Source organism: Vombatus ursinus, unplaced genomic scaffold, assembly GCF_900497805.2.
Source record: "Vombatus ursinus unplaced genomic scaffold, bare-nosed wombat genome assembly UNPS02014803.1, whole genome shotgun sequence".
NCBI lineage: Eukaryota > Metazoa > Chordata > Mammalia > Diprotodontia > Vombatidae > Vombatus > Vombatus ursinus.
In genome coordinates, this window is record NW_020954581.1 from 2,810,979 (window position 1) to 2,821,304 (window position 10,326).

The following is a 10,326-nucleotide window of genomic DNA, read 5'->3' on the forward strand; positions in this document are numbered from 1 at the left end:
CCAACCCACACCCTAAAAGAAATCCCTGCTATAATATGCCTGCTAAACTAATCTTTGCTTGCAGATTCCTAAAGAGGAGGGACTAAGCATCCATTTCTCCCTCTCCTCCAAGGCAGCCCAATCAATCCACTTTCAGATGCCTCCACTAGTTAGAAAGTTTTTTTCTGATGTCAAATTTAGATTTGTTTCTTTATAACTTTTACTCATTACTAGTGGTGCTGCTCCCTGGATCCAAACAGAACAATTCTAATACATTTTCATAACACAGCCCTTCAAATACTTGAACAAAGCTATCATGTTACCTCTGAATCTTCTCTTCTCCAGAAGAAGGTGTGGTGAGAGAGGTGGGAAAGAGAGAGAAGGAGAGACATTTGTTAAACTCTTTTGAAAAAAAAATATCATCTTCCCAGTCACCCTGGCTGGCAACTGAGGTGTTATCTTCAGCTCCTTACTCTAGCTCACCGTGCCCCATGTCCAATCACTTGTTAAGTCCTGTTGTTATCTTCATAACATTCCTCATATGTCCCCTTTTCTCCTCTGACACTGCCACCATCCTAGAGCAGGTTCTTATCACCTCACACCTGAACTATTACAATAGTTTGCTGGCTGATCTGTCTGCCTTAAGTCTCTCCCCACTGTAGTCCACCCTCCCATTCAGCTGTCAAATTGATCTTTTTAAAGGATAGGTCTGATCATATCATCTCTTTATTCAATAAACTCCTTGTTGTTGTTCAGTCATTCAGTGATGCCTGACTCTGTGACCCCTTGGAAGATAACACACCAGGCTCTTCTATCCTCTACTATTTTTTGGAATCTGTCCAAGCTCATGTTCATTGCTTCTATGACACTGTCTATCCATCTCATCCTCTGCCTTCCCCTTCTTTTGCTTTCAGTCTTTCCCAACATCAGGGTCTTTTCCAGTGAGTCCCATCTTCTCATTATGTGACCAAAGTACTTAAACTTCAGCTTCAGTATTTGAACTTCCAATGAATAGTCTAAATTAATTTCTTTAAGTATTAGCTGATTTGATCTTGCCATCCAAGGGATTCTCAAAAATCTTCTCCAGCACCACAATTAGAAAGCATCAGTTCTGCTTTTAATATGTTGTCCAGATTTGCCATAGCTTTTCTTCTAAGGTGTGCCTTTTAATTTCACAGCAGCAGTCACCATCTGCATTTTCTTTGAGCCCAAGAATATATAATCTGACACTGCTTCCATTTCTTCTCCCTTTATTTGCCAGGAAGTGATGGTACCAGTTTCCATGATCTTGGGGTTTTTTATTGTTAAGCTTCAAGTCAACTTTTACAGTTTCCTCTTTCACCCTAATCAAGAGGCTTCTTAATTCTTCATTTTCTACCATCAGAGTGGTATCATCTGCATATCTGGGAATGTTGATATTTCTTTTTTTTTTGGCTAGGCAATGGGGTTAAGTGACTTGCCCAGGGTCACACAGCTAGTGAGCGTTATGTGTCTGAGGTCTTCCTGACTCCAGGGCCAGTGCTCTATCCACTGCACCACCTAGTTGCCCCTGAATGTTGATATTTCTCCCAGCAACCTTAATTTTGGATTTTTATTGATCTCATCTGGCATTTCCCATGATGTACTCTGAATATAAGTTAAATAAATAAGGTTGCAATATACACCTTGATGCACTCCTTATCCAATCTTAAACGAATCAGTTTTTCCATATTCAGTTCTAACTGTTACTTCTCTACCCACATACAGGTTCCTCAGGAGACAAGTACGATGATCTGATACTCCCCTATCTTTGAGGACTTGCCACATTTTTTGTGATCTACACAGTTAAATGCAGTCAATGAAGCAGAATTAGATATTTTTCCTAGAACTCCTTTGCTTTCTCCATAATACAGTAGATTTTGGCAATTTGGTCTCTAGTTCCTCTGCCTTTTCTAAAACCAGCCTGCTCTTCTAGCAATTTTCAGTTTACATATTGCTGAAACCTAGCTTGCAGAATCTTAAGTACAACTTGCTGGCATGTGAAATGAATGCAATTGTTTGGCAATTTGAACATTCTTTGGCATTGCCCTTCTTTACAATTGGGACAGAAATTGATCCTTTCCAATCAAATTACCCAGAGAATGAAATATGAAGCCCTCTGTTTGGCACTGAAAGTCATCCATAACCTGGCCCATTCCCACTTTTCCAGTGTTTTTATATCACACTCAGCCACACATACACTGTGAGCCAGTGACACTAGCCTTCTATCTGTTCCCCAAACAGTACACTCCTTCTCCTGACTCTAGGCATTCTCACCTGCTGTCCCTCATACCTGGAACTCTCTCCCTTCTCATCTCTAGCTTCTAGACTCTCTGCTTTGCTTCAACTCTCAGCAAAAACCCTACCTTCTGCAAGAAGCCTTCCCCTGTTCTTATCTTAGTGCCTTCCCTATGAGGTTATCCCAATTTGTTCTGTGTGTATCTTCTTTGTACATAGTTGTTTGCATGTGGTCTCCCCCATTAGACTGTGAGCTCCTTAAGATCAGGGAATGTCTTTTGCCTTTCTTTGTATCTCCAGTTCTTAGTGCAGTTTTTGTCACATAGTAGGCACTTAAATGCTATTTGATGGATAATTATGTGCCACACATTGTGCTAAGTTCTGTAAGTGAACAAGACAGTGCCTACTCCCAAGGGTAAGTATGTAAAGAGGGAACTGGAAGAGATAGAAAGGGTACCTGGTCAAGGGTAATGTTGCAGGCAACAATGAGGAAGAATGGGAGAGTCTAGGCATGACTGATGTGAAACATGGTTGAGATCCTTCCTAAAATGGTACCAATTGGGAAAGGAGGGTCTTAATCTTAACATGCTCTCCACTCTTATATTGTACTTGTTAAAATTATATTAGAGCCCAAGTCTGAGACTTTTCATTTATCCTTGTTCAATTGCAGCTTATTTTTTCCTCCAGTGTTTTAGCTATGCCTCCCAGTTTTATGTCATCCAAAAATCTGAAAAAAAAAAAAAAAAACCATGATATTTATGTCTTTATCTATGGCAAGTTTTAAAATGTTAAAAAAACAGGCTATATAACCATGTATTAGTCACTTAATTTTTCTCAGCCTTAATTTTCTCATCTGTAAAATATGAATGCTTACTGTAGTACTTTTGTTGAAATAATCAACCTCTATATAACATGAAAATCATTAACTACATAAATGTGATTATTATTACTATTAAGCAATTTACTTAAACATATATACCTATGTGTATATGCATATATGTATATACATACATGTTTGTATGAGAGTCTATCATGTGATTTCACAGGTGTAGAAACTTTCTCCATAGATCTATAATGTCAAATAGTCTGTAACTTACAGTCTTACAAAATATCCTTGGGCACCAAGAGAAATGATTATTTCTTTCTTGTGTTAATGACTAATTATTACATCAGAAACAAGGTTTTTCCCCTTTTCTACTTTCTCATCCAAAAATCAACCAGTGTGGGAAATCTTTCTAAATGATTTACCCAGGCTAAGATCTAATCAGACAGTAAAAGAAATTCTAAGTTTGGGCTAATGCAAAGGTTCCCAGACTTAATTGGCTTACCACCCCCTTTAAAGAAAAGTTACTCAGTACCCCCTGGAAATCTACTTTCTTTAACCCTTTAACAGTTTTTTTTTAAAATTTGTGTCATTTCAAAAAAATATAATTGTCTTTAAATGACACATCTTAAATTTAATAACATATTGTAAATTTGTGGGGTTTTTCCCCTGCATTGAAATTTTGATGATGCAATGTTGCATCATGTAACCATATAGTATCATATTATAAACAAGTCATTGCAGGTACATATTGCTGTCAATGCATGCTGGACTTATCAACAATGCACAACATACTCACCTGCCAACACTTGCTTGTTAAGACTTATTGGTGGACTGGATCACTGATGAGATATAACTTGCATTTTCTGTGTTTATTTGGAAAATAATGTAATCACTATGACTTTAATTCTGTTACAGAACAGATGAAACACATGTGAATGGTTTTTCAAAATATTCTTCTTTTCTCTTCTTTCCTTATGCTTTCACCCCCTTGTTTTTATTCAATGCCTCCCAATTACACCTGAGGCTACTACCACCCCCCTGGATCATTCCAGTACCCCCAGGGGGCAGTATTACCTACTTTTGGAACCTATGGGCTAATGGAAGGATTCCTGCTCATTGTGTTTGCTCAGACAGGTGTGGGATAATGTGGATTCTCCCTTTTGTCAGGCAGGTGATATGGAAATTGACAAGTCTCTTTGAGCAAGACTTCAGTGATCCAAGTCACTTCACTCCCAGACCTTCATTGTAATATAGCCCAGCCTCTCATTATAATATTCATTTTCTCATGATTGTTAATCAGTCAGAGTTGATTGCCACTCTCAGGAATGCCCATTCTTCCAAGGGTATGCAAACAGTGAGGCCATCACCAGGAAGGTCTTTGGCATTTGAAAGTGCCACAGACCTCTTGTTTTACTGATAAACATGCTAGCCTCATTAATAAAATGATTAAATTACCCAGAAACTATGTCTCTCAAATTTTTTAAATGCCACAGCACCCAGAGTTTTAGCATCTTGCCAATGGTCATATAGTCAAAGATATCAGAGACAACACTTGAATCTACATCTTCGTGAATCTAAGGCTAGCTTCCTATCCAATAGCCTTTCCTATCTCATAAATAAAGTTAACTGGGGCATATATGGATATATGTTTGCCTTAAAATATTCATTTACAGATTTTTTTCTGTAATATTCAGGATCTCAGTTATACACCAACAGTAACTAATATTTATCTAATATTTTAATGTTTACTAAATAATTTTCCCCCAATAATACTGTGAATTAGATAGCAGAAGTATTATCACGTTCTTTTGCAGATGAGGACACTGAAAGTGAATGATTTGCTTATGGGTCATAAAGCTAGTAAGCATTGGAGCCAGGATTTGAACTCAGGTCTTCTGACTCTAGGATTCAGGCTTTTCTCATTACACATTACAAAAAAATGCAAAAAGGACTTATGAAAACTCTATGTATACCCTATCTGCTAGATTATGTATCTACTGTAATTAGACCAAATTCTATTGCAAAAAAAACCAAAGTGTTCTGGTGAGAGATCTATCATTCTTCTAGCATGAGATAAATCAAATGATGACGGTCCACTTTATACTGGGAGTGAAAAAACAAATTAGAAAGAAAATTATTTTTAATTCAATAATAAGAGGATCTTCATATTGCCTGGAAAACAATATTATTTTCTTATAGGCTTTCCCTTCTCCATTAGAAATCTATGTTATTTTCTACTTTTGTCAAAAGTAGCTTAGAACACGAGTTAGTATACCAAAACCTATGAACATATTTGCTCAGTGAGCACAGTCATATTTTACAATTGAATTATGCAAACCTTTGGATTTATTTAAGCATTTAAATTCAATTTAATTCAACAAATATTCAGTGCTTCCTATGTGTAAGACCACAATCCAGTAATCAAAGTAAAAATGAGTACCTTTTATTTTTATTATTTAATATTTTTATAAAAATTTCTACAGGCTACTCAAACATTTTTCCAAAATCTATCCAGCTTTATATTTTTCTTCTTTAACAAATAGTTCTGTTGTACTTATCTAACTCTGAGAAATGAATATTAAAGTCAATATTTAATTTAAGAACTTAAACACTATACCATTTGGGTCCTCCAGTCTTGCATTTCCAATGACCTACTTGACATCTAAAAATGGATGTCCTATACATATCTTAAACTCAACATATTCAAAACTAAACTCATATTTTCCATTAAGTCATTCATTCTTCCTAGCTTCCTTATTACTCCGTAGGATATCACTTTCTTTCCAGTTACTCAGGCTTACGAGCTAGGTGTCTTTATTGACTCTTCACTCTCTCCTTCTGCTTCATACCCAATCAGGTGCTAATTTCTGTTAATTTGACCTTTGCAATATCTCTAATACATATCCTCTTTTCCCCTCTGGCACTTCTATCACCCTAGTTCAAGCCTTCTTCATCCCACATTTGGATTATTGCAATAGCCTGCTGGTGGGTCTGCCTGCCCCAAGTCTCTCTTCACTTCAGTCAATCCTCCACTGAGGTGTCAGATGGATCATCCTAAAGGCCGTTCTGATCACATCACTATATGCCTCTTCCTCATTCAAAAAATCCCAGTGGCTTCTTATTATCCTCAGGTTTAACTATAACATCCTCTATTTTGGCTTTTAAAGTCCTTCATAACCTGGTCCTTTCCTACTTCAAGGCTTATACCACACAGCCCCACATAATCTGTGATCCAGTGTCAATGACTTTCTGTCTGTCTGTTCCTCTCACAGGATTCTCCATGCTTTCACTTTCTGTCTTCCATTTCTGAAAATCTCTCCCTTCTCATCACTGCCTTCTGGCTTCCCTGGCTTCCTTCAAGTCTGAGCTTAAGTTTTACTTTCTACAAGAAGGCTTTCTCAGTCATCCTTAATCTTAGTGCTTTTTCTCTGAGATTACCCCCAATTTGTATATATATGTATACATACATACATATATGCATATATACATATATGCAAATATATGTATTTATATATGTGTATAGATTTTTTATGTAATATACTTGCTTGCATGTTATTTCCCCCATTAAACTGTGAGCTCCTTGAGAGCAGGGACTGTCTTGACTTTCTTTGTATCCCCAGTGCTTAGCACAGTGCCTGGCTTAATACTTTGGTACTTAATAAATGTTTGTTGTCTGGCTTAACTAAATAAAGTTTTGAAACCACTGCAACAATCTGATCCTAGTTTCCTCTCACCAATTTACCCTGCTCCATACAAATTCCCCTTGAGTTTAATTTTATTGTTATTCTTTCTCCTCCTTTTACTCTTCCTTTTCTTATCTCAGAGAGCAGTGTGATATCAAATTCTCTCTGTTCTTCTGCATCAACCATTCTCTTAATTTCATGACATTAATTTTTAACATCCCTATAAAAAATGTGGTTTTCATTTCACTCCTTGTTCTTTTTTCCTCTCAGATAGGAATCCTTAGCCTGGGGTCTATGAACTTGTGTTGTTTTTTTTTTTTTAAGATTGTTGGTTTCCATTGTAACTCTATTTTATTTTATGCATTTAAAAACATTATTCTGGGAAGGGCTCCTTAAGCTTCACCAGATTGTAAAAGGGATCCATGACACAGTAAAATCTAAGAATCCCTGCCCTAATCACTCCTTCATGGGCTTTGCTCTCTTGTTTTCTTTGTGTTTTCCATACTGTTGGATTTTCTGAGGACATAACCTTTAGTCTTGCTTCTAACCAGCTTCTTAGCACATGACTTTGTTCTTATTTCTGACTAGTCGACATACTAATATAATTAAAGATCTCTAATTTGCTCCCTTATCCCCACCTGAGAGTTGAATCTGTTTTAACCCAATAGAATGCCCGGGCCCTCAATATGTTATTCAGTGGCTGCTGTACTTAAAAACAGACTCACAGTGATAAATAATGAGTACAGCTCATCTTGCCTTCCCTTGTTAGCAAGTCCAGTAACTCCCAAACAAGATGAGGGATTGAATGATAGTTTTTCCAGTCAAGTCTGAAGCACTCCCAGTAGGGTAGACAGAGCAGTCCCTATATGTTCTTTGGAAAGGCCTTTCCTCTTCATATCAGCTCTCACTTAAGGCTCAGTCTCTGATCATCCTCCTGGGGAAAAGTTCCTCATAAGAACTTGCCAGCTCAATTCTAAGTCAATTTCTAGCCTTCTATACATCACTCCCCTTTCATCTCTTTTTTTCTTTCTGAGGAACTTCTTTTGTAAGAATATTAATTCATGAAGGAGGCAGTACAGTACAAAGAAGAGCACTCTGGAACCCAAGTTGGGGAACATTAGATCTATTGGAGATTTTCTTCTTTGTTAATGTGTTATTTCTTGTTATATAATCTTTCCTTTGAACTTATGTCCTCCCTCTATCTCTTACTAAGCCACACAACTCTGGAGGTCTTAAACACTCAGTTCCCTTCAGTGGGTAATTACCCCAAAAGGATGACCTCTGCTAAGAAAAGCTTGCTTCTAAGCCCTCTACAGCTTAGTTTCCTTTGTCATTACTCAATTGAAATAGATCTCCTCAGAGTTACCAATGATCTCTTAATTGCCTTTTTTGGCCCTTATAACTTTTGATTTCTTTGACATATTTGGTACTGTTAACAACTCTCTTTTCCTAGAGAGTATCTCTTCTTTCTGGATTTTCTCAACAGTATTCTCTTCTGATTGTCCTCTTATCTGTTGAGCCACTCTATTCATCTCATACCCTAAAGTTCTGTCCTGTACTCTCTTCTTTTCCCTCTCTATGCTCTCTCATTTGGTGACCTTATTAGCTGTATCCTTTCTGTTCCTCCCACCCCAGTTTTTACTATTATATCTATACAGATGTTTCCCAGATCTGAACCTCAGTAATATATCTCCAACTATCTATTACATATTTATTTTTCCTTTCCTTTCCTTTCCCTTCCCTTCCCTTTTCTTTCCCTTCTCTTCTCTTCCTTCCTCCTTTTCTTTTTTTTTGGGGGGGTCTCCTCCTAGGTCTACTTCTATTAAACTGTCTGAAAGGGTAGGTGCTAATACTAATAGACCTAGAACACTCTTACCAGCATAGAAGTGTTGACTTGCTTTGTTTCCAGCTAGGACTAGCTCACCTCTCCTTAGGTAAACTGCTCCTGGTCTTAGTGTGGACTCCCAATCAGATTAACCCTCTGCAGCTGAGAAATGAGCTCAAAATCACCTCGAAATTCAGGCTCCTGAATTGCAGGAATTTATAGGCACATACCATCATGCCTGAATGAAAATGGATTTCAGACCGGATGTCCTGTAAACATCTTGAACTCTAAAATATAATATATCATTTCCCCCCCAACCCTCCCCTTTTCTAAACATCCCTATGTTTATTGCAAACACCACCATCTTTCCAATCATCTTTCCTGGTATCAGTCAATCAATTAATCAAGCAAGTTTTATTACCTTTACTATGTCCCAGGCACTGTGTACACAAGAAGAAAGCCTAAAAAAGAGGTCTCCTCTCTCAAGAAGCTTATGTTCTAGTGGTCCTAGGAGATGACAAATGGTACAAGATAAATGCAGAGTAAATGGAAGGTAATTTAGAAAGGATGGCACCAGCTGCTGGGGGTGGGTGGGTGGGTGGGGAGAGGGACCAGTAAAGGCCTCCTGGAGGAGGTGGTGTTTGAGTTGTATCTTAAAGGAGGCTAGGGAGAAAGCCAGAAGAAGAGCCTAAATCACAAGCATATAAGTAGAGAAGACTGAAAAGGCAGAAGGGAGAATGAGTCAAACTTTGAAGAGGGCTAAAGAATGGGATTCAGCCTGAAGGTGGAGATATCCCAGATTGCCAGTGTGTCCCTGGAAAACAGGCTGGTGTTCAGGTGCAGAGGAGTTTGGTTTTGCATGCTTTATGAGTTTGGGCATCAGAGAAAATGCTTGGAAGGCCACCAGACTAGCCAACTTCTAAGGAATTTGGGTAGCCCAAGACAGTGTGTGGAAGGCGCCTAGGCTAGCTGACTATTGTGACATTTGAATGGTCAGAGAGAATACCTGGAGCACACTCCAAGGCAAGTCAACTGCTGTGGAGTTTGGTAGAGAATGGCATTGTATATTCCAAAAGCAGTGGAGCTCAAGCTACAACTGCTAATGACAAATCCTGAAAACTTGAACCTACTCATCAATGGGGAAAAATGAATTTTTAACTAAAAAGAAGCATTTGAAGCATTCCTACAAAAAAAAAAACATACAGAGGTGAGCAGTTATTTGATTTGCAAACATCTCAACCAACAAGACCAGGAGAAAAGTAAATAAGTGCATTTATTAAAAAAAAGACTAAACAATGGAGCAACAATAATAATAGTATTTATTTAACACTTTAAGGTTTGCAAAATACTTTATCAATATTATCTCATTAATTCTTGCAATAACCCTGGGAGGTAGGCGATATTATTATCCCCATTTTATAGATGAGAGAGATGAAGAAGACAGAGGTGAAGTGACTTGCGCTAGCTCACACAACTAACAAATGGATTTGAACTCTGCTCTTTCTGACTCCTGATCCAGCATGAGATTATCCACTGGGCCATCTCTCTGCCTCAGAAAGAAATGATAAAAGGGGAGCTCAGCTCAGAATCTCTCTCACACCTTCATTGTTCCAGAATTCTCCAGCAATGAGTATATTTGAGAGAAAGCCACCCAGAAAATGAAGTAGAAGTCAAGGGCACTTGTGCTGGTCGCGCAGTGCACTCTCCTCCTATAAGGAGCAGGCTGCCAGGGTCATACTTACCAGTCTTCGGTGCCC